Source organism: Carlito syrichta, unplaced genomic scaffold, assembly GCF_000164805.1.
Source record: "Carlito syrichta isolate Samal-C Ts95f unplaced genomic scaffold, Tarsius_syrichta-2.0.1 Scaffold308801, whole genome shotgun sequence".
Classification (NCBI taxonomy): domain Eukaryota; kingdom Metazoa; phylum Chordata; class Mammalia; order Primates; family Tarsiidae; genus Carlito; species Carlito syrichta.
The window spans coordinates 473,741-498,623 of NW_007252897.1; the positions used below are offsets into that span (position 1 = coordinate 473,741).

A 24,883-nucleotide genomic window follows, 5' to 3' on the forward strand; every position below is an offset into this window, starting at 1 on the left:
CCAAAAACGAAACACAAGGGAAAGAAATAATAATAATAATTATAGCATGCTTAGTCAAGCTGTTTGTCTTTCAACGTATTTTTTTTCATAGTTAGCAACACTAGTCCTTGGATGTATTCTTAGTTTTGTGATGGATCAAAAACACTTTGTGTAAACTCCAGCATGTCACCCAGTTAAAGGACTATCATCATCTTCTTGTAGCTGAAGTCAGGAAATGGGCGAGGTCCAGATAGTCTATTCGGCATGAATGTGAGGAGGCACATCAGCGAGGTTAACACCAAGAGTGCACTGATGACAATCCCAATGGCTTCTGGGAGATTAATACACCACTGGTCAACTAACAAGCACTTAGTATGACTAAAGATTCCATTACTGGGTTGTAGTTTTAATCCCAGGATGCAGCACATCATTGGATAAATATCTACATTGTTAATTGTGTTGTACTTGTCATCTTTGTGAAATGCAGGTCCATGGGCAGCTAGAAACGGATGTATACTAAGCAAAGAATGATCATAACCATGATCTCCTGATTTTTGGGATGATCTATTCAGCACAGTTGTCCAGCTTTCATCAGCAACCAAAATAATAGGCTGAATTCCATCATTACGTTGGTAATAAAATCTCTTGGGAATGTTTTCTTTGATGTAGACATTCATGTGAAGGCTATAGCTTTTCAGTTTGTCATAAACCTCTGTTCTATTTAGTTTGGGAAGAATTGCAGCAACTGGACTCAAATCTATAAGTGTGTAGTCTGCATGATTGACGTAGAGATCCAAATTAATCAGTCTTTCCTGAGAACACTGGGTCATCCCATGATCACTTGTAATGATCACATTAAGATTTTCCCACAATCCTAACATCTTGAGTTTTTGGACTAAGTCACCAATAAGATCATCTATTTCTTTCAGCACTTTGCCCATGTTTTCTTTATCTTCAGGTCCATATTTGTGGCCACTTGCATCTGGTTCTTCCCAATAGAGTGCTGCAAAGGTGACTGGTGGGTTCGCATTGTTTAGCCACATGGTAATATTATTCAGTCTCTCTGCAAATGACACTGAGGAGCTATAATTCGTAAAATAAGAAGATATGGCATTGTGAATGGGTACGTCAGTACCAGGCCACATGGCAGCAGCACTTGGTCTGTTTTCCTGAAGTTGATTGGTCACCCAAATAGGTACTGCCTCATTCTACCAAAAAGGATCTTTGTCATTAGTATCAGAAAAATGTTTGTGAGTGTGTCATACATGGAGTTAGCCACAATGCCATGACTTTCTTCATACAAGCCTGTCACAATACTATAGTGGTTTGGAAATGCTTTTACGATGAAAACATTTTTTTGTGTGTGTGTTGGAGTCTCACTCTGTCGCCCAGACTGGAGTGCAGTGGCTGTTCCCGGCCACCGCAGCCTCGACCTGCTGGGCTCCTGCGATCCTTCTACCTCAGCCTTCCGAGTAGCCGGAATTACAGGCGTGCACTACCACGCCCAGCTGATTTTTTGATTTATTGTGGAGATGAGGTCTCGCTGCCCAGGCGGGTCTCAAACCCGCAGGCTCAGGCAATCCACTCACCTCAGCCTCCCAAAATGCTGGGATTACAGGCTGAGCCACCGAGCCCAGCTCAGACCATAGATTTTAATACCATGAGTTACATGGACTGGTCCTGGTGTTCGGGCTGCTTCTTCTAAGGGTTTTTTCCACTGGTCTTAATCATGATCAGATTGACACATTTCCTCAAAACATGTCATTGTTGGGACCTGAGCCCCTTGGAGGAAGGTCCCAATGCTACGCACCTGAATGCGGAAGATCCCAACGCTACGCACCTGAATGTGGAGAACCCCAGACATGCCCTCAGAATCTGTCTGTGGTTGAGTCAGAGGGATACTGAGGTCCCAGAGGCGAGACAGTCCAGAGTCACACAGCGAGTTGGCGCAAGGCCAGGGCAGGGTCTCAGGCCTCCACCACCCCAGGACCTGGCTGCCCCCAGAGCTCCCCACCTCCAACCCCATGCCACCCGCTCCCGGAGGGAACATCACCCATGGGCAGACACGTGCCATTTTCAAAAAGTCCCTTGTGCGGAGCCAGGAGAGGGCAGCCGGGGGACGCCCCGCCCTGGAGTCCGAGGTCACATTTGTGGCTCGAAGTGCCCAAGCTTTGCCCGTTTCTAGCTGTGACTGCACCTACTGCCATGCCAGATGTCTCCAGGAGACGGCCCTGCGGTCAGCCTGGAGGCCGGGGCCAGTCTGATCTGCTGCCCTCCCCCTCGGACGGGGATTTCACACCCAGGAAAATAATTTCCTGGTAAGGAGATTAGAAGGCATCGCCCGCTCTCAGGAACAGGATGGGGCCAGGGTGAGGCGGGAGAGGAACAGCGGGCGAGGCCGGGGGGCAGGCGGGGGCACGGGAGGAAGTGTCACTGTCAATCAGGGCGCTGACCCATCTAATCCAGCCTCCCGGCTCTCCTGATCCCAGGGACAGATGCCGGGTAAAAAGGTGCAAACCTGGCGGGTCCGGCCCTCCCCGCAGGCCTGCAATACTGGCCCCTCGGTGGAGGGCCGGCTTAATCTTGCCAAGAGATAAGCTGTCCAAAAGGCGCTCTCCGCGGCTCCCGTGTGCTTCCGCCGACCTGGCCTCACGTGCAACGCTGCGGTAAATGAGGCACATGTACCTGTAGCTAGGGAAGTCACACGCTTGGGAGGACTGGGATGGGACTTGGGGCACTTCCAGGAACTTCCCTCGATGGAGGGGTCTCACCAGGTCTTGTGCTGGTCTCCCACCCCACTCATTCATTCAACAAGCACTTCCTGATCCTCTAACACATGCCAGGATCAGATGAGCTCATAGTCTCAAAAAGGCATGGTGGGGAACGCATGGGATTACCCCACCGCCATCCATCCGTCCATCCATCTGTCCCTCCATTACAGACCCAGCTCCAAGGTTGGCCAGGCGCTGGCTTTAAGAGACGCGGCCCCAAGCCTTGCCCAGTTCCCTGTTGAGCGGCGAGCCCAGAATGCAGTTTATGTCTCGGCGAGCCGCTCATCTTCCTGCAGTCCCCTTCTATTAGAATCCACGCACGTTTTTTGTTTTTGTTTTTGTTTTTGAGTTGGCGTCTCACTCCTTTGCCCAGGCTGGAGTGCAGTCGCATGCACGCTCATGGACACCCCAACGTCGACCTTCCGGGCTCCGGCGATCCTTCGGCCTCAGGCTTCCAAGTTGCCGGAACTACAGACGCGCACTACCACGCCCGGCTATTTTTGACTGTGGAGATGAGGTCTCGCCAAGTTGCCCAGGCTGGTCTCGAACCCACGGGCTCAGGCAATCCACTCGCCTCGGCCTCCCAAAGTGCTGGGATGACAGGGTGAGCCACCGAGCCCGGCCTGTCTACGCAAGTCTTTAGTTCAGTTCACTGACACCAAGAAACTGCTTGGGCCTGAAGATGCCAACAGAGCAGTGGCCAGGCTGACTTTGAACACCACGGTGCCCATCCCCAAGAGGACGCCACCAAGAAGACCCGTAGTGTACTAGGGGCAGCAGCACCCGGAAGCCAGGGCCAGGTGGAGGAGGCAGAGGTGCTCGGCCACCAGGGCCCTCCTTTCCTTCTTCATTTTTACCTGCCGGGGGACTCCTTCGCAAGACAGGTGGAGAAAAGAACACGCTGGACCTCTCAAGGACCACAGATCGGGGCTATAGAGTTTTCTGTGCCAAAGGGTGACACGCATGTGCCGAAGACTGAGGGAGCACCTGTGGGGACAGAGGGGATGGCGTTTGAGTGTGAGACTCTCGGGGAACACACCAGGTGCTTGTGTGCCTTACAGGCGGTGAACAGCGCGTGGCAGAGCCACGGGGTCAGCGCCTTGCCTCCAAGTCCGTTCAATCCAATTCTATCAACCGCACACTTTCCGCGTGGTGCCAGGTGACCGCGGCTGCTCTGTGGTGGGGAGGGGGTGTCTGAACGTGCCCTTCTCCTGGCCTTTCTCTTGGTGCCTGTGGAAAACAGCCTGGCCCTGGGAGGGCCTTGGAGAGCGCTGGGCTGTCTTGCAGAGGCAGGTAGGGTGCAGGCTCTGCCCCAGGCTGCCACCGTGCCTGTTCAGGACCGGGGGCTCATCTGATCCCGGCGTGTGTTAGGGGGTCAGTAAATGCTTGCTGAAGGAATGAATGAGGCCAGAGACCGGCGCAAGGTCTGGGTAAGCCTTTGCCATTGAGGGCCGTCCTAACTCCACTGCTGACCAGTGGAGTGGCTGGGGGGAAAATGTCTTGATTTCTCTTGGACTCAGTTTATCTATCTGTAGATTGGGGATAAGAGCCTATGGGCCACTTGGGCTGTTCTCAGATATTCTGCTTCTTCTACACCACATGGTAGGGTGATATTTCTCTGCCTTTGTTTTTCTGAAGACAATATATTACTTTAAGCATATGTGAAGCAGTCACAAAATTAATTTTATTTTTCTACCTTCTTTGTGTTTGAGCGTACTGCTGTTTAGCCAATGAAATATAGGAGAAGTGTTACATCTCTGCCCCTCCCCCTCACCACCTCCAAGGTGCCCATGAAATGACCGTGAAAAGCACAGGCCTTCTGCCAACCTGTGTTGAACATGTCACATGTGCAAGAAATCAACCTTTGTTGTTTTAAGCCACTGAAATTTGAGGACTGTTTGTCACTATGGCATAACCCAGCCTACGCTGACCAGTACCATTTATCACCGCTACAGACGGAACCGTGTCCCCCTCCTAATTCGTATATAGAAGCCCTAATGCCCAAGGTGATGGTGTTTAGACATGGGGCCATTGGGAGGTGATTAGATTTAGTTGAGGTTATTAAGGGAAGCCTTGATGATGGAATTAATGCACTTATAAGAAGAGACACCCCCAGCCTGGTTAGCATAGTTAAACCTTGTCTCTCCAAAAAAAAAAAGTTAGCTGGGTATAGTGATACCCACCTGTAGTCCCAGCTACTCGGGAGGCTGAGGTGGGAGGATCGCTTGAGCCCAGGAGGTGGAGGCTGCAGTGACTTAGGATGGCATCCCTACTCTCCGGCTTGAGCAACAGAGTGAGACCCCCCAACTAAAAAAAAAATACTAAGAAGAAGAGACCCCAGAAAGCCTGCTGTCTCCTCTCTTTCTGAGCGTACAAAGAAGACACCCTGTGAGCACACAGAGAGAAGGTGGCTCTCTGGAAGTCAGGAAAGAGAGTCCTCACCAGAACCCTGCCATGCTGATCCAGGACTGCCAGCCTCCACAACTCCGAGGAAAGAAATCCTCGTTAAGTCCTCCCCTCCCCCGTCTGTGGTGTTTTGTTATGGCGTTGTGAGGATTCCACAGGCGAGACATGGGAACCCTCAGAGCAGCGTCTGGTAGGTCGTGAGTGGTGTGGCATAGGCACCGGCTATTACTGCTTCTTGCTGTGGAAGACGAGATGGTCCCGGGGAAAATGGAAATGAAGGGAAGGTTTATGTTTTTACTCCTTCAGCCCGTGTCCCAGTCTTATTGTCCGGAAACTTCCTTTGTCCCTACAAGCAAGCCATCACTCATTCGGCTTCCAGCCCAAACTTTCTCAGGACCAGCGCTGTTCCAGGCCCCAGAGCTCCAGGCAGTCATCCGCAGACCTTTCCCGAGGCCCTGGGGACACGCCCAGCCATGCCCCTACTCCCCAGGTGCTCACAGCAGAGAGAGACCCAGGCAGTGAGCACCCACATGACGAGGATGACTCTGGCAGGGCTGGATAAGGCCCAGGGAGGGTCAGGGGACTTTTTGGAAGAGGTGACACTTGGTCTAAACCATGAGGACAGAGCGGGACTCACTTGGGCAAAAGCTGTGACAAAGGCCACGCCAGGCAGAGGAAAAGGTGTGAGCTCAGGGAGAAACCTCCATGTCCAGGGAGGCTGGAGCCCACACGAGAACATATTGCAGGGTCCTGGCAGGTGTGAGGCCTCTTCTGACCTCAGCCCACAGACGGCAGCTGGGACCGTTCCTGCCCCTCCTCCTGCCCGCTCAGTATCATTTATATGACACCAGGGCTGCAGGGCTGTCACGACAGAACACATTGCCACCAGGCTCCCCGTAAAGCCTAGGGGAGCTATTTGGAGTCGGGCTCTTGGGGGGTGTCCCTGGGCCATCGGCTGACTCCTCTGGGCCACCACCGCTGTGGAGGAGTCCAGAGAGCCACCCAGGATGGAGCCCCCTCAGAACGGTCGGTGTTGGCACAGAGGTGCTCTGAAAGGGTTGGTGGATGCAGAGAGGACCCCTGGGGATTGGTGGGCTCCCGGGGCTCCCCCAGCCTGTCTCTGGGGCACAGAAGAACCCACTTCATCAGAGACAAGGGCGGGAAAGGCCTCAGAGGCCATCACCAGAGCAGGCCCAGGAAGATGAGGGAAGAGCGTTTTTTTGTTTGTTTGTTTTTTGTTTGTTTGTTTGTTTGTTTGTTTGTTTTTGAGTTAGAGTCTCACTCCGTCGCCCCAACTGGAGTGCAGTGGCACGCTCCCGGCCACCGCAGCCTCGACCTGCTGGGCTCCGGCGATCCTTCCGCCTCAGCCTTCCGAGTAGCTGGAACTACAGACGCACGCTACCACGCCCGGCTAATCTTTTGATTTATGGTAGAGATGAGGTCTTGCCAAGTTGCCCAGGCGGGTCTCGAACCCGCAGGCTCAGGTGATCCACTCACCTCGGCCTCCCAAAGTGCTAGGATGACAGGTTGAGCCACTGAGCCCGGCAGGAAGAACATTTTTGCAGGGAGAGGAGAGTGCTTGCTGACGAGGCCTTGTCTGCACTCCCCACAGGCCTGCAAGGGAGGTGATGCTGTGTCCTGTTTACAGCTGAGGACACTGAGCCTGGAACAGTCGCTTGTTCACGTGCATGGGAAAGGAGGGTGCCTGGAGGCCCTGGCGCTCAGCAGATGCCCGTCGGCTGGCTAAGGAGGGAGAGCGGGGTGTGAGCAAGCCCCTGCTTGGCCAGAGGGAAACAGTCAAGAGTCGGCATGGCGCCAGGGCTGCGGGGGCTGGGACCTGGGAGCGAGTACCCCTGAGGTGGGAGGGGCTGGGGAGAGGTGCTTGGCCTCACAGCCCCTCCCATGTGCAGGGCAAGAGGACGCCAAGGAGCTGGTCGGGCTCAAGGGTCGGGAAGGCCTCAGGGCGGTCCAATGACCTTCAGATGCTGCTGAAAGATGAAGCCGGGCTTGGTGGCTCAGCCTGTCATCCCGCGCCTTTGGGAGGCAGAGGTGAGTGGATTGCCTGAGCCCACGGGTTCGAGACTCGCCTGGGCAGCGAAACCTCATCTCTACAATAAATCAAAAAACCAGCCGGGCGTGGTAGTGCATGCCTATAATTCCGGCTACTCGGAAGGCCGAGGTGGAAGGATCGCCGGAGCCCAGCAGGTCGAGGCTGCGGTGGCCGGGAGCGGACGCTGCACTCCAGTCTGGGCAATGGAGTGAGACTCCAAGTCAAAAAAAAAAAAAAAGACAGATGAAACCCACCTAAGCACATCCCCAGCCCTGCCTCTCCAGGTCTGCCACTTAACAGCTATGGCCGTGGGCAAGAGCCTCAGCCTCCTCGAGACTCAGTTTCCCCATCTGTAAATCACTGGTGCTTCTCCCCCTCCAGGGTTGCTGGGGTTTTCAGTAAGATCGCAGATGGAAATGTCTAGCCTGGCGTCTGACCTCTGGCAGGTTCTCAGGAACTCGCCTTCCTCCCGTTCTTCCGTACAACTTTGCCTTCCTCTGTAGGCGTCCTTTCCCCAACCCATACAGGCTGCAGCAGGGACCGGAACACACCCACGCCTCGAGGGCATCGGGCAGGGTTCTGGGCTGGGAGTGTGGATGGAGCCTGAGAGGCCACGCCCAGGACTCTGGTCAACTGGTTGCCTGTCATTTGTGAGGGTCCCTTCTTGGCCTCATTTTATTGCCTGTGGAGCAAGAAGGAGGAGGGTGAGCAGTCGGTTTCTGAGAGCCTTTCTGACTGTAAGGAAAATAAACACTGGGTGACGGTCGCAGGGAACCCAAGCTTCCACTGGGCCCCAAAAGAACCGTATTTGTCCAAACGTGTTGACTCTTCTTTGTCCCAGAGCAACCTCTATGTCGGCCTCTCATTTCAGCTTCTTAGTTCAGTCTCTCCATTCAGCCAATGCCTCTCTGCTTTCCTGGCAGCAGAAGGGGGCACATAACCCACTCCTGTCTGATGGAAAGTGTCTCTGGCAGCTTCGGGAACATACCTCAAGGAGACAGCCATGGATCTTCACCCCTTCCCCTCTACCCATTCCTCTCTCCAGCAGGGTGTGAGGTGCTCTTGGAAATGGAGGCAAGCACAGCAGAGCAATAAGCTAGAAGGAGCCCGAGTCCCCCACAGCTCCGTGGAGCGGAGCTACCAGTACCTACCTCTGGGCTCTCATGGAAGAGAGAAATCAAACTCTATCTCGCATAAACACCATTATTTTGGTCGCTGCTGTGAGCAGCCAAGACTTAAAAGATCCCCGTCCAAAGGCAGCACACAGAGTGCGTGAGCAGAAGGCCCTCAGAGCCTGGCTTGCAGGAAAGTGGTTTGCGGCCCTGTAATCACTTCACACAACTGGATGGGGCCCCTTGAAAACTTTGAGTGGGCCTCACACAGCTGTGTGTGTGTGTGTGTATATGTATTTGCATGTACACATATTCACGCACATGTGTCTGTGCATGTGTGTGAACATCATATGCAGCATGTGTGTGCGTGTGTGCACATGTGTACATGCATGTGCATGATTGTGCACAAGTATTGTGCATGTGCATGCATGCGCGCAGCAGTCTCTCAAGGACCCATCTGTTTTAAACTGAACAGAGAAGGCATTCTCCCACCCAGGGAGTGAGTAGAGCCCATGCCTCCTGGCTGCTGCCTGCCCCAGCAGCCGAATTCAGTTGACTCAATCACCCTGTGATATGGAATGGGGCTGAGGGAACCCCTGTCCTTTGATTTCCGTTCTGGTTGACCCCGATCCCTCACGGGCCCCTCCCGGCCAACGCGGCTCCTGGCCCTGCTGTGAGCATCAGCTTTGGGCCACATGTGTGCACAGCAAAGACGAGCATCTATTAGCAGGGCAATGATTAGCAACTCATGTAGTGGGTCATGTTTATACTTCCATTGTCAACGGTGGCCGTTATTTATTTGAAACGAGGCCTTTCTCGTGGACTGGGCATCGCTGCTGTGAGTAAGAGCATGTTGGCGGCTTAATAATTTTCGGAGCAGGGAGGGCCGAGGCTCTCCGCGGCGGCCCAAAGGAGGGGTCGTCCCACGGCGGGGGGGCCAACGTCACAGACAGGGACAAGAAGCCGCGAGGTAGGAGAGGGGATGGGCGAGGAGCACCTGGTGGCCTCAGATGAGCCCCAGCTTCCTGGCCCAGACAAGCGAGCTCTCTGGACACCAGGGGAATCTGCAGATGTGAACGCAGTCCCTCCGTCAGGAATCTTGGAGAGACCGTGCAGAGCTGGAGGCTGGACACACAACCACATTTGTCATCCTCCAAACAGGAAGCAAGCACATTTTAAGCAGCTACAGCTGGTGGGAGGCAGCCTGGTGTTGAGGAAAGAGAACAGGATTTGGAACCAGAAGGAGCCGGGAGAGACGCTTTCTGGATGTGGAACCTTGTACAAGTCCTCAAGTCTGCCGTTCCTCATCTGTGAAATGGGATAATTACATACACCCCATGTGAGGCTCACAGGAGATAATGCACGTGGCTTTCCAAGACAGCCAAAAAAACACGACTTTCCTCTCCTTCCCCCGTAAGCCAGCTACATTCTCTTTGGAAACACAGAGAAGGATTTGGAAAGGATTCGGAAGGAATGTGTTTCTCCCCAGGGAAGGCCATGTCCAACTCATCTCTTCCTCAGTGGACACACGAGCTTCAGAGGTCAGAGGAAGTGGTCAGCAGAAAGTGTGTCTGTTTCAAGCAAAACCTCACGCCAGGGGACTGGAACAGAGACACTATCCACCTGAATCATTCCTGGGCTCGACTGGGCTTGCAGACAGGGTCCGGAAGTGCGAGGGGACATCGAAACAGGTCATTGGATTTTGAACGGGTTAACAGATTATATTGAAAGAACAACCGCTGGTCCCAGATCAACCAGACAGAGGTCTCTGCATGGTGGCTCAGAGCTCCGTTCCTGTGATCTGTCCCTGTCCTGAGGCATTATTATCCATGCATTCACCGAAGATTTGGAAAATGTGCTCATCGAATATTCAGATGACAGAAAGAGCTATGAAGCAGGAGGCCAAAATCACTGGGCTTTTAACAAACTTACTGTCACCCAGTCCCCACCAGTACCCCATGAGGCAGGGACAGTTCTACGGGGGCTTAGACAGGGAGAAGGTGGAGCCAGAACTTTAACGGATGCCAACAGCACTTGTCCTCGATTTGCAGGCAAAACATCAGCTCCTTTCGGTGCATCTAAAACTCTCAGGAGCCTAGGGAAGAATCCAGGGAGCGATCCCCTCCAGGCTCTGCTCATCCCTTCCTTCAGCCAATGTCTAACAAACACCTAGCACATGTGCTGCACATTCTCGGCCCTGTTGAGACAGCAGGAACCAGAGTCCCAGGGGTGTCTTGGCCTGATGGTCCCGGGAGAGCAAGACACTGGGGGAATCGACCAACTACAAAATACACCAGAATATGAATTAGGTAATTTTGGGAAATGATAATACAGTAAAACGTTTATTGAATGCCAGGTATTGTTCTAAATTCTTTGTCTGTGTTTCCTAATTTAGTCCTTACAACAATCCTATGAAGTGAGTACTATCATTATTTCTACTCTATCGAGGAGGGAAACTGAGGCAAAGACAGCACAAGTGCCAAAGCCATACCACCTACCCTACAAGGTGGCTGTTTATTCTCTGAGCCTGGACAGTGCACTGTCCAGTGCTCTAAAGAAAACACAGTGGGGGGCAACCCCTTGGGGTCCCCTCCCGCGGGGGGCGCTTTTCTGTCCACAATAAATCCTGCTTCCTCACTTTCCAGCCGTCCGTGTCCCTCATTCTTCCTGGGCCTGAGACAAGATCCTCAGTCCCGAAGAGCTGCAACCTGAAGAGCTGCAGAAGGTCATCGGAGCCAAAGAGCCATGCACCCCAGAGGCTGGCTTGCCAGCCGACCGAGCCAGCCGAACCAGGAGAGCTGCCGGGAGAAGGCGAGATTCCAAAGCTGAGACACTCCGGGGCTTGCCAGCCCACCGAATCAGCAACAGTCTCAGGGCTTGACTCACCGGCCCGTTAGAGCTGACATTTTGGATCAGGCTTACCAGCCCCTCCAGACAGCCCTCCCTGGGGCTTGACTGACTGACCCATTGAGCTGGCACTCTCGAAGTCCAGGCTAACCTGAAAAATCCACATCAGTTTTGGCGCCCGAACGTGGGGCTCGATGGAAGGTAAAGGTTACTGGAATAGACCTGTGGATCCATCACACTAAAGCGAAAGCCTGGAGTCTAGAAGCTGACCTGGAAGAGCATACGGAATCACACTAAAGTTCATAAACGGTAAGTGCCACTAATTAACTGCCTATGAATTTCCTCCTTATGGTTATACCTATACTTGCTACCTGTATTTTCATCTCGATTTGTACCGTTAGATGTCTCTGTCAAGGACCCCTTAATCCTGAGCGTGCATGGGATTGTTTTCTTCCCTAGAAGTTTCTCTCACAGGAACAAGCAAAAAGCCTACTCTATCTTGCTTCCTGTTTTTAGTATCATTAGTCCTAGTTTCATATAAGTACCCTCTCGCACCTTCCATTATGTACGTGGCTCAACAGGGTAATTATTCAAACGTTAGATATGCTCACAGCAGAATGTAGAGGAACACGCACATTATTAAATGAAACTTGTTGTTTCCGTATGAACACTTCCTTCCAAGTAGAAGAGACTTTACAGGCTATAAATCAATAATAAAAGCGTTGACTCTTTACAAGAACAGGCAGTTTCAGGACCCAATTGGTTACAATCTTTTTTATCCTCTAGGGATTTCCAATATACGGACATGGGTTGTTTTTTTTTCTTAATATCTCCTTTTGTTATATTGCTTGTGCTTGGTCCATGTCTAGCTAACCTTCTTGTAAAGGTTGTTTCTTCTCACCTAGAAGCCATCAAACTCCAAATGGTGATGCAGATGGAAACTTGTCTGGAAGCTTCTTCCTACCAAGGACTTTAGGTGGCCCTCCAGGGGATCCCTAGCTGTCGTCCCCAGGCGACGGCCATGATTAGCAGGAAGTAGCCAGACCTGTCATTGTCCTCACTCCCTAACGGCAGTTAGGGTTACTATTCCAGAGGGGGGACTGAGACTGGAGACAGCTAGAAAAAGGCTAGGCAGACAGACAGGAGGGTCCTCTGGTAGCAATGTAGCTCAATATAGCAAATTCCCTGCAGGCCTCTCAGGCTCAGCATTGGTAAACAAGCTCTTTGCCGACCTCTCAAGTTGGAGCTGAAGTACTCACTGCTGGGATCGAAAAGCAACCAATCAGCTCACCATTAGGCCCCTCACTCCTGCCGACTGGTCCTTAATGCTGACCAATCAGAACAGTTACAGCTCACAGCTAGTGCCAGCCAATCGGCTTGGACTTAGGGCTATATAAGCACCAGGTTTTGGTGGCCCCAGACGGGCAACCCCTTCGGGTCCCCTCCTGCGGTGGGAGCTTTTCTGTCCTCAATAAATCCTGCTTTCTCACTTTAAAATTAAAAATTTTTAAAAAAACAGTGGGACTGGGAGGGCACTAGCCGGGGCGGGCAGGGGGGATTCAGGGTAGATCAAGAGAATACTAAGTAGGGTGGTCAGAGAAGAGCACTCTGTGAGGGTGACAGCAAGCCTGAAGGAGGACCCCCTGAGCCATATAAAGGTCAGAGGGAACCGCGGGTGCACAGGAGGGAAAGTCAGAGGAGAACATCAAGGAGGAAGGAGAGTCAGGGAGGAGGGTGAGTCGGGGGGAATCAGGAAGAGGGAGAGTCAGAGAACAGGGAAAGGCAAGGAGGAAGGAGAGTCAGAGGAGGGACAGTCAGGGAGGAGGGAGATCGGGGGGAGGGGGAGTCACAGGAGGGAGGGTCAGGGAGGAGGGAGAGTGGGAGGAGGGAGAGTCAGGGAGGAGGGGGAGTCAGGGAGGAGGGAGAGTCAGGGAGGAGGGGGAGTCAGGGAGGAGGGAGAGCCAGGGAGGAGGGAGAGCCAAGGATGATGGAGAGCCAGAGGAGGGAGAGCCAGAGGAGGGAGGGTTAGAGGAGGGAGAGTCAGGGAGGAGGGAGAGCCAGGGAGGAGGGGGAGCCAGGGAGGAGGGAGAGCCAGGGAGGAGGGAGAGCCAGGGAGGAGGGAGAGCCAAGGATGATGGAGAGCCAGAGGAGGGAGAGCCAGAGGAGGGAGGGTTAGAGGAGGGAGAGTCAGGGAGGAGGGAGAACCAGGGAGGAGGGAGAGTCAGAGGAGGGAGAATCAGAGGAGTGAGAGCCAGAGGAGGGAGAGTCAGAGGAGGGAGGGTGAGAGGAGGGAGAGTCAGGGAGGAGGGGGAGTCAGGGAGACGAGGCAGCGCCAGACAAGCCCCTGCCTCTCTGTGCACGTCCTCATTCCCGTCTCTCGCCCCCGGACGGGGCGGCAGGAGAGCCGCTGGCCTGGCATGGCGCCGGCGCAGATCGATATTTGCGGAAGGAGGGGCGCTGGAGCGAGGTGGCGTCCCGGCGAGATGCCCGGCCTCTCCGCTGGGAGCTGCTCCGCCGTGAACAGCCTAGGTTCCAGGGGTGGGCTTGGTGTTAGGAACATCGAGGGTCCCCGGGGGAGTCGGGTGAGGAGTCAGGGGTCTGCCCCGGGGAAAACCCCAGCGGGCAGAGCTGGACCAGGCCGCCAAGCAGAGGCAGAAGGAGAGCGTTTCAGAACAGCACAGGAAGAAAGTCCTAGCGTTTGCAGACACTGAAATGGCTTGTGACGCAGGGAGCCCTCGGTCACTGCGGGCTCAGGCAGAGAACGAGTGACACAGCCAGCCCGAAAGGAGTTTCCGCATTCGACAATCCCCGAGCACTTGCTGCAGGCCCGGTCATGGGCAAGGTACCGGGAGCATCCCTAAAAATCAGTCCCAGCCCTGCCTCTGGGATGCCACATTTCCATGGCAGACATAGACCACTTAACAGACAAATTCCAATGATTTGTGTGGTGACAGAGGTCCCCGTTGAATCCTGAAGGGAAACATGAAACAAATCTAAGAGGCTTCCTGGAGGAGGTGCTGATAAAGTGAAGAGCTGCCTAGCATCATGGCCAAAGGATTCACATTCCAGCTGCTGGAGACGTGAGGTCCTCCCCCCCGGGGTGGCCAGGCGGGAACAGGACTGGGTGGAGGAGAGGGCAGGGGTTCCCAGGGACACAAGAGCAGCCCCCTGGTCCCACTGCAGTCGAGTGGGCCACGGAGCCCCTCAGCCATGCCCACACCAGCTGTAAGCGACCAAGCCGCCACGAAAACCAGCGCTGCATCACGGTCGTTGAAAAACGCTGCCCACAAAAGTCTCGCTGGGACAGGACATTTGCTTGTAGAGTCACAAGCCATTTCCACGTCACGTGTGTCAGTGTTGGAAGAGGAAGCGCAGTGGCCAGGCTCTTTAAACCCAGCTTCGGCTGCCGGAGGCTGGTCTGACACTGGAATCACCTGTTCCTGTGAATTCACGTTTCTCGTCCAAGAGGGCGATCAGGAGGGTGAAGACCCTGTTCTTAAAGTCTCTCGCTCGGTTTCCGGGATCTGAAGATGGACGCTGTCACCACCGGGGAGGCCGGGCGCTGGGGGTGCAGCCCTCTCCACGGCGTGCGCAGCCTTCTGTGGGTCTGTCGTGGTTTCCCAATAAAACAAAAGATGAAGGACAGACACAAAGCCCCTTGCTCAGGATCCTGAGTGGCCACCCCAAGCCTTAACCCTTCACGCCAAAGCCAGTTGTGTGTGGGAGCGGCTGCTTCTCATTTGATAGTTTTCTTTCTTTTTTTTTTTTTTGAGTTGGAGTCTCCCTCTGTCGCCCAGACGGGAGTGCAGGGGCCGCTCCCGGCCACCGCAGCCTCGACCTGCTGGGCTCCGGTGATCCTTCCACCTCTGCCTTCCAAGTAGCTGGAATTATATGCGTGCGCTACCACGCCTGGCTAATTTTTTGATTTATTGTAGAGATGAGGTCTCGCCAAGTTGCCCAGGCAGGTCTCAAACCCGCGGGCTCAAGCAATCCCAAAAGATTGCTTTTGGAAGCGGCACGAATGTGTTATGTATCGTGCGTCTTATTTTCTCAGCATCGTTTTGCAAAGCAGAAAAAGCGCCCTTCTTCCCCCTACAGTGCCCTGGATGTGTCCTCCTTACCCTGAAGCGTGGAACTGAGCCGCTGGTTTTCTAAAGGTTGGAGTCTTTGGAGAGACAGGTGTGCAAGTAAGGGGTGGGGAGGCAATGCTTGGAAGGGGTAAGACAGGGCGAGTTGGGGTCAGAGCAGTGTTGGGGGTGGCCGTAGGGAGAGATTCGTGGCCAGGAGCTGCAGGAGGCAAACTTGGGCAGATGGGGTGCAGACTCCAGGGGCTCTGGACACTCTTCTGTCCTGCAGAGCGCCCCGGCCAAGGGGAAGAGGGGTCCAGCAGAGAAGTCCCGCCCTCCCTGTCTGGGAGGATGGCACCTGCACTGTCCTGTCCCTTTCAACACCGCAAGGAGGGGACTGCGGGGTCTGGGGCCCAGGACGGAGCCCAGCTCGTGCCCACCCACAGACCAGCCCATTTCCTGCTCCCAGCCTGGCCACCAGCAGGTCCACCGAGCAGTGCCATCCCCAGGGGACTCCGGGCAGGGATCACACAGACACTGCCTGCTCCTCCTGCCGGCCCTCCCGCGCACGAGGCCCCAGCAGGCCTATCCCCGGCCTGCCAGGACACTCAGGACACCCCCGGCCCCGGCAGGCTCTCGCCAGGCCAGCCCGCAAGCTCAGTGGACGGCGAGAACATGTCTGCCTGACAGGTCCCCAGCTTCGCCCAAGCCGGGGTCTGAATGGAAACATTATCACAATTTAATTACCTTTCACAAATGCAGCCTGAGAAACCCAACTCCCTGGCCAGAATGCCAACTTCGAATGGAGCCAGGGGTGAGCGGAAACTGTGCTCCCCCAGGGGCGAGGGGACAGCCCCAGGAGCTGCACACCCCTTAATGAAGTCTCCGAGTGGCCCATGGGCCCCCCGCCCACATGCGGACGGAGCGGGGCCTCCCCAGCCGCGAACAGCGCACCCCAGAGCCGGGCAAGGGGTTTTGTTGGGAACATCCCAAGGGTTTTCTTTCCCCCTCCTCACTCTCTCCTCCTCCTCCTCCTTCTTCTTTTTTTTTTAATAAAACGGGTGATAAAGGGTCCTGCCAGGAGCCATTGTCTTCCAAAGTCTAAAGTGTTTGAAATTAATTTATCCGCTTAGGATGGTGTATAAATTTCTCATTACGAGTGTCAGTGATGAACAAGAACCCCTTCCAAGAAATGTCTCGGGCTCTTGCCAAGCCCCGGGCCCTGGGTCCCTCGCGGAGCCGATGCCGCGACAAAGGGTTTCACACAGTCAGGAGCGTTAAACTATGCATGCTTTCGCGTTGCCCGGGCTCAGCCAAATGCCCTGTGAGAACGACACGTCCACACCCGGTTTTGTTATTCCACACAGATGCCGGCTTGTTGTGTGTTTCCAGCTTTGTGGAGCATAATGTGGGGTGTTGGGGGATTTTGTGGTGGTGGTCGGGGCATGTGCTTTTTTACTCTACCCCTCCCTCGCCCCCTCGTTCAGTGACCCCCCCATGTATCCCCAATGGGGAAAGGGGACATGGAGGGGGCCGGACGGGAAGGTTTCTTGGAAGGGCCAGGGATGGGGTGGGGGAGGGGACTAAATGAATCGAGTCTCTTTGAGGTGTGTGTGTTGTGGGGGGGGGGGCGGGTTGAAACCAAAGAGAGAAAGGAGAAGGCGAGGGGGAGGTTAAGCCCTGGGAAAAAAATGGCACCCCTGGCCCTGGCTGGGTCCGGCTGCCAGCTACGCCGGGGCGGGCATAAGCGGAGGGAGCCACCACCCGGCCATGAGGCCGGCCGTGCTCCTCCTGCCAGCCCCGGGGGCCCCAGCACCCGGGCCCGGCCTCCCAGGCTGCCCCCAGGAGCCTCGGTTTGGGGGAGAGGAGTCCTGGGGGAGCCCACCTGTCCTGTGTGACCTCTAATTCTTAGACACAAACGGCACCCTGAGACCATGAGGGCTGAAAAGGTAGCAGGGCGGAATTCGAACCCAGGTCCTGACAGTGCTATTTGCTCTGCCTCCTACAGCCTAGGCAAGGTTCTTTCCCCCTCCCACCCCGCCCCCTGGCCCTAGGGCAAGGTCTACAGCCCTCTGCATGTTCTGATCTGCCCCGTCTGGGTGCTTGTGCCCTGGCTCCATGGTCAGGACCCCCGGACGGGCCTTTTTCCGCCATGAGAACAGCCTGGAGGGAGATAGGGAGCCAGGCCCAGGAGCGCGGCCGTGCTCAAGGGTCCTAGTTACAGTTCAGCAGAGGGTGGCTTTCCCAGGGATGGCTGGGTGAGGACAAGCTGAGACCTCGTGAGGAGAGTCAGGAGAAGCCAGGAGTCTCCCCTGGAGTCTTGCCTTTGTCCTGCTCCCCCTGTGTGATCCAGGCCCAGTCCCGGCCCCTGACCCTCTGTGCTCTCTTCTGGCTGGGTCCGGGGATCACTGTGCAGCACCAGCTTCGGGCTCTGGGAGGGAGGACGGATGCAGACAGTGCTGGCCACAGACACCATCAGCACTGACCGCAGTCTCTGCAACTCAGGCGGGTCCAGGCCATCCCCCGGCAGCTTGGGGTCAGGCGTCCAGCATGGTGGTGGGCCCTGTGGGTGATGTGGTCTGCAACACCCCAGCCCCTGGGATACGGCTGGCTTCCTTCTGAACACAGAGCCTCAGGGGTCCTGGCCAGAGGGCTGGGCAGGTCCAAACCCAGGGGCCACCTCGCAGAACCTCCAGTTTCAGCTGGCATGCTCCCACCCGGCCTCTGTGCCCGGCCGCCGAGGGCAGGGCCTCTCCGGAGTGGCTGATTGGGATGCCGGGCAAGTCACCGGCCCTGGGCGCTGGGCCAGCCTCCAGCCCCTGTGGAGGTGGCCTCATTAAAGGCCTCACGGTCCAGTGGGCAGGGCATCAGACTGGACATCTGGAAGCCTGGGGCCCGGTCCAGCCTGCTGCTGCTTTGCTGGGTGACCCTAAGCAGATTACTTGGCCTCTCAGTGCCCCATCTGCCCCCTGCCTCCTCCCTGTCTGGCAAGGCTTCCTGGAGGGAATGCTAACGGGCTCCTCGCAGAAGCCTGGATTCGACGGCACCTCGGTTGGAGCCATTCCAGTCATGCCAGGGGTTGGCAGGGTCGCGCAGGAGCCCTACCTCCTGAGAACCTCTGAGAATCTCACCCGACTCTGCTTCCCAGGCTGCCACAGGCCTGGCCCGAGAGGCAGGGTGCAGAGCGGAGGCCTGCAGCATCTTGGAGCAGGAAGGGTTGCCGGGATCCCCCAGGGCAATCCCTGCTTCGCAGACGGAGAAGCTGAGGCCAGGACGCACAGCCAGGTGGTAGCGTTGCTGGGCTGGGAACCTGGCGTCCATCCTCTCAGCCCTCCTGTTGCCTCCCGAGCTGTTCATGCCATCCTCCCCTCCCAGACCTGGACCCCAGGACAATGGACCCCGGGACAATGCTTCCAGGGCATGGACCTAGCCCTGCGGATCTCTGCAGCAGCCCTCTCCACGGCCTCCCGTCTTCCCAGGCATCGAGCACCACCACCAGTGTCCTGGTCCTCCTTCTCTGTAGCCTCCCACCGGTCTTCCTCTCACTGGTCACAGTCCAGCTCCAGCATCCCCTGGGTGTGTGCTCTAGCCCTCCACACTCATGCAGAATCCCAAGCCCTGGGCCAGGCATGGTGGCTCACACCTGTAATCCCAGGACTTTGGGAGGCTGCGGTGGGAGGACTGCGTGAGCCCAGGAGTTCAAGACCAGGCCCGTCCTATGTTATTGCCACCCCCTGGAGGGCCCTCCCTTCATGACCGCAGTGACGTCTCCCCTCTGGGTAACTCCCGCTCTAAGATGTCCCCAAGGACACAGCCTGGGTCCCTTTCTTTGGTCCCATCTACTCCCATCAGACTGCTCATTCAGGTTTTGAGGGAGTCTCACAGGGCAGGATTGGCCTCTCAGCAACGTTGGCCCACAGGGTCGACCCAGGGCTTGGTGTGTAGTAGGTATTCAGTAGACGTGTACTGAGCAAAGCCCCAGGAGACCAAAACCAGTGTCCTGACCCTGTAAGCCCCTGCACCCCTCCCACGACTCCTTTTACCTTTTCAAGTGCTCTTGAACAAAGTTAGAAGCTTTGCCTGGGGAACAGTGACTCACCAGGTGCCTCCCGCGGCCTGAATCCCGAAGCTCCTCTCTTTACACTGTCGGGGTCTCAAGCCAGTAATAATAATAATAATAATAAGCCGGGCTCGGTGGCTCAGCCTGTAATCCCAGCACTTTGGGAGGCTGAGGCGAGTGGATTGCCTGAGCCCATGGGCTCCAGACCCGCTCGGGCAACTTGATGAGACCTCATCTCTATAATAAATCAAAAATGAGCCGGGCGTGGTAGCACGCACCTGTAGTTTCGGCTACTTGGAAGGCTGAGGTGGAAGGATCGCCGGAGCCCAGCAGGTCGAGGCTGTGGTGGCCGGGAACGTGCCACTGCACTCCAGTCTGGGCGACGAAGAGAGACTCCAACTCAAAATAAGAATAATAATACTTCCTGTTTATGGTGACTTAACTTTGTGATACATGCATGATCTATCCATACCCAAAAGCGCCCTTGCAACTCAGGGTTTAGCCGAGGAAACCACGGCTCCAAGGGATTAAGTGGCTCGCCCAGGTCACACCGTTGGTGGAGGCAGAGCTGGGATCTGAGCCTGCAGCACCCCGAGGCTCACACTCCCACCCCCACCAGCATCTGTTCTCCTCAGAGCCCCGCCAAGGGGCTGCTTTGAGGCCTGGCATCAGCTGAGCTGCTAAAAGCCAATAAAGAAGGTTCCGCGTGACCCTTTTCCCTTGGCACTTCGGCCAGTCTTCAGGGCTTCCCCACATTGGGCTTGATGGGGGAATTTCAGACGCCAGAATTGTCTGTTAGCAAGATTTCCATGTTCGTCTCTTGCTCAGCCACACACAACAGACCTGTGAGGGTTTATCTTTCTCCCCATCCGTCTCCACCACAACTTGGCTTCTTTATTTGTACTTTGAGATTGAGCCTTTCAAGGGCTGTGACTTGAGGGGCAAGTGCCAGAAATGAAATGTTGACTAAAATCCCTGAGACCTTAAGATACTGGTTCTCCCTCCAACGGATTGAGAGACTCATCACAAACCCAGCCACATTCTTAGCAGGAGATCTTAGAAGTAGAAGTTGATAAGTTGGCTCTAAAATGTTTGTGGAAAATTAGGGGATTGGAAGAGTCGAAACAAGACTGAAAAGGAATCAAGTTAAAGGACTCATATTCCCCGATTTCAGGATTTATTGTAAAGCAACAGCAATCAAGGTTCTGTGGTATCCACAGATGGATAGACACACGGGTTCGTGGGAAAAACAGAGAGTTCAGAAATGGCATCACGCATGTGTGGCCAATTGATTTCCGATAAAGGTAAGGGCAGTTCAACGAAGCATCATGCTTTCAACAAAGAGCATTGGGACCATTGGACATCCACATGCAAAGAAATCAACCTGGCCTAAACTTCACCTGCACGCAGCCTGCTTATGTAGCAAATCTTGTGTACCCCACCACTCTATCATAAATAAACACATTTTAAAAATTTTTAAAAAGAAGCCCATTGCTTGTTTACACCACACACAAAACTGACTCAAAGCGAATCCAAGACTAAATATAAAACCCAAACCCATAAAGCTTCTATGAGAAAGCATAAGGGAAAATCTTTGGGATCTTGGGTTAAGCAAAGATTTCTTAGCCATGACACGAAAGCACAACCCATAAAAGAAAAAAACCCCAAATAAATTAGATTTCATCAAAATACAAAAGCTTTGCCTTTCGGAAGGCCCTAAGCCTGACAGCAACAGGAGTCTGACCCTTTCTGCCGTGACACAAGGGCGGATGAAGCGGCAAACCCGGTGGGTCGGAGTTCGACAGGAGGGGTAGAGAAGACCAGATGCGCAGCAGGCAGGTGCCATGTGCGCTGGGACGGGCCGGAAATCCTTCACAGGGATGAGGCCGTGCTCGGCCAACTTTGGTCATGCCCCTTCCATCCCAGCCTCAGCTTTCTTATCTGTCAAGTGGGGAGGAAGAAGCAACATCTGGAAAAGTTGCTTTGAGGAGTAAATAACATCTGACAGTGCAATTCTCAAGAGCACCAAATTCTTTTGTCTCCCCCCCCACCCCACCCCAAAGAGAATACAGACCAGTTAAGGAGGTGGAACGCGTGAACATGAAGGAACTAAGGACATTCCTACTGCATTAAGGGCCACAATAGCAAGCCAGGAAGGGAGTCCCCGTCAGCTGACAGATGTCCTCCCAGGAGAAGTCCACCCTGATCCAGCCCGGAGATCCAAGCTCTGGATGGCTAAAGGAGACACGGGGGACCCGGCACTTCTCCAGGGCTGCTGATGGTTCTGGAAGCCAAGATTGAGAAATGTGGAGAGAAGCAAGAACAAGAGGCGGAGGAGGCGTAGGAGGGAGCAGGATGAGGGGAGCAGCAACAGGAGGCCTCACCCACGGCAGGGAGACACACGGAAACGACCTTAATTACGGAAGAGGGAGAGGCCCCATCTCAGGTGGCAGCTTGAAGGGCAAGTCGCTCAGTCTCAAGCGGCAACTAGACCCATTCATCAGGGGCGGCTGCCCAGTGTGTGGTGTCGAGGCCAGAAGCGACAGGAAGGAGGACTGTCGCTGACTAGCAATGTCTGTTCTGGGGGAGGCCTGGAGGGGTGGAGGCACATGGGCCATGTTTAAGCTGGGTGGCCACGGAGACTGTCACCATCAGGGGTTTATTTCGCCCAGATGCCAGCAGCCCTCCTACCTCTCAGTGATGAAGTCTTTTGCCCAGGTCCCAAACCAGAAAGAAAATGGTGTCTCAGTTGACGGAGTTCAGCTATCTTTAGGCCAAAAGGTGTGTTTAGAAAGTGTCTGATGCAAGATAGGAACACGAGAAACCTCTGGCCTTCCAGGCCACATCACTTATGCTAAGTTAATGGTCAGTCACGAGAGACACTTCACCCTCGGAGCTCGCTGGAAGATTGGGTGATGTCACTCGCGTGAAGGAATTGGGGCTGCTAAGAGAGGGTCCTAGGGGTAGGAGTCTAGCAGGCTTTGACTGAGGCCGGGGCATAGATCAATAGAGCTTTGTGCAGGGGCACAATATCGTTAGGTACCTTATAGTCACGCAGTGCATTTGAGGTCTGGGGTTTCCCACATTTCTCCCTTCCATGTAGCAAGCACAGGTTGAGACCCTTCTCTGTTCCAGATTCCGAGTCAGACAATGGGAATGAACAGAGACCTAAACAACGCTGGGGGCTCCCTGTCCTGGAGGGGTGCCCCAGAACAGGTTCTGTAGAAGTGGGTGTCCCACCTGGCCAGCACACCCTGGTACTGGAGTCCAGGCTGCCACCGATCGCATCCGTTTAGCCTTTGTGAAAGTGCCTAGAACCTCACTGCGTCACTCCCCTGCTAAGGCCCTCAATGGCTCCCTGCTACCATTTTGTTATTGTGACAAGATCTAAGCGCTCACAGTGGCCGACAAGGCCTGAGGATTCCAGTTCCTCATCTTTCTCACCTCATTTCCCACCTGGTTTCTCCTTGAGTTTTGGCTCCAGTCGCACGGGGTTTTTTCCCAGTTCCTCCAGCATTCCGATCTCTTTCTCACTTTGGGGACAGCCCATCTACCCTAATCACCTGGACACCTGCAGCTCACGCTTCACGTCTCAGCGGTGCCACAGCTTTCCCAGGGAGGCAGCCTGTGACCCCTGGATGGTGTGCCTTCCATCTTAACCCGCAGCTTCTCCACAGCGCTCAGCGCGACTGGAATGCAGTCAAATGTTTTGTTTCTGCCTCCTCTGCTAAATCGAAGGCTCGGTGGACGCGGGGACCAGGCCCATCTCCTTCACAGCTACAGCCACCAGAGTCAAAGAGCCTGTCAGAGAGAAGGTACGAATATCCATGGAGTGAATGAATGAAGTCCTTCCATCAAGGCTCTATGGAGGCAGGCTGGGTGTGGCTGGGCCTCCACTTGGGTGAGACCATGAGAGACCGCGAGAGCCCTGGCTGCATGGCTGGCACAAGCCTGATTGCAGAGGGTGAGGAATGCCATCGGATACGGAGTCAGGTGGGTTTGGGTCCTCTCAGGCGGGCGGGGCGGAGAGCTCCCTCCGCCCCAGGCTCTCCACGGGTCCGGAGGTCCCTCTTCCTTGTCTTCTGAGCCTGTTGTTCAGGCCTCTGACCTGGAAGCTCCCATGTGCCCTGCAGTCGTGATGGCTCTGTGCGGTGGGGGTCATTCTCTTTTCCCTTTGTTGGATTTTCACCAAGTATTTTCTTTTTTAGTAATTTATTTTATTTTATTTGGTGGAGATGGTGTCATACTATGTTGCCCAGGCTAGTCTCGAATTCTTGGGCTGAAGTATCCTCCCGTCTCTGCCTCCCAAAGCGCTGGGATGGCAGGCGTGTGCCACCGCACCAGGCCGTTCGCCAACCATTTCCTTTCTTGCCTCCCTGACACACTCAGCAAAATGCCTGCAGCTGAGCCCTGCCGCTATGGGGGCTTAGCTGTCGCACACCAGACCAGCCCCTTTCCGCAGAGACTTGGGGGCAACAGGAAGCTCAGGGTGAGGGCTGGGGATCAACTCCTGGCTTGGGGTCTGAGTGGGAGGCCCGGACTCTGGGTGCCCCATGGCCACCCCTATTTACACCGTGCTTCCTCTGAGACCACTGAGCACCCACTTTCTAGGGGCTGCGCTTTCAAGGCAATATGGAGTAGTGGAGCAGGGAGCTGGGGTTCCAGAGTCTGTAGACAGAACGTCCTCTGAGGCCCCTTCACAAGATCTCAGACCCGGTGGTCGTCAGAACGGAGCTAATAAATAGCAGCCTACTTCCCAGGGTGGCTGTAAGATCTAAAAGGAATGACCAGCCATGCCTAGTACAGGACCTTAATGGGGCCTTAAGTGTCTTAAGCAGCTGGCACTTAATAACGGTAGTGCTGGCCGGGCTCAGTGGCTCAGCCTGTACCCAGCACTTTGGGAGGCCGAGGAGAGAAGATCGCCTGAGCCTGCGGGTTCGAGACCCGCCTGGGCAACTTGGCGAGACCTCGTCTTACAATAAATCAAAAATTAGCTGGGTGTGGAAGTTCCAGCTACTTGGAAGGTTGAGGTGGAAGGATCGCAGGAGCCCAGCAGGTCGAGGCCGCAGTGGCCGGGAGCGTGCAACTGCCCTCCAGCCTGGGCGACAGTGAGACTCCAACTCAAAAAAAAATGGTAGCGCGTCTCCTTCCTTAGAACCCCCAATAACGGAGGCAGGGCAGCCATTACGTCCTCAGGTTCCGGGCCCTACAGGCCAGGGGTGAAGTCACACATCTACGGTGACGTGGCCGTAGGTGACAAGGTCTCCTTGACTCCCAGCAGTGGGGTCCTTTCAGGATGACACAGCTCTCGTGGACAGGGGTGAGGCTGCGAAGGGCAGAGCCTCTCCAGGACCCGAGGGTGTGGGAGGGACACCGTGTCACCAAGTTGCTTAGCAGAAGCACCCCTGTCAAGAGCCCGGGAGCATTGATGTCACCACGAAGATGGTCCCGGAGGAAAACAGAGCTGCGGCCCTGGACCTGCCCCACTTGGGCACGAGGCCACCCTGGCCCCGGAGAAGCTCGCCCTGTTGAGTGGTTGTACAGATTGGTGTCTCCCACAGCCCCATGCACCACGGCGGGCCTCAACTCTT

At 55.1% G+C, this 24,883-nt stretch overlaps 1 pseudogene; it reads right to left on the minus strand.

Annotated features, from left to right (window-relative positions):
• Positions 1-165: 165 nt before the first annotated feature.
• On the minus strand, positions 166-18,303 carry LOC103268189 (annotated as a pseudogene).
• Positions 18,304-24,883: the final 6,580 nt, after the last annotated feature.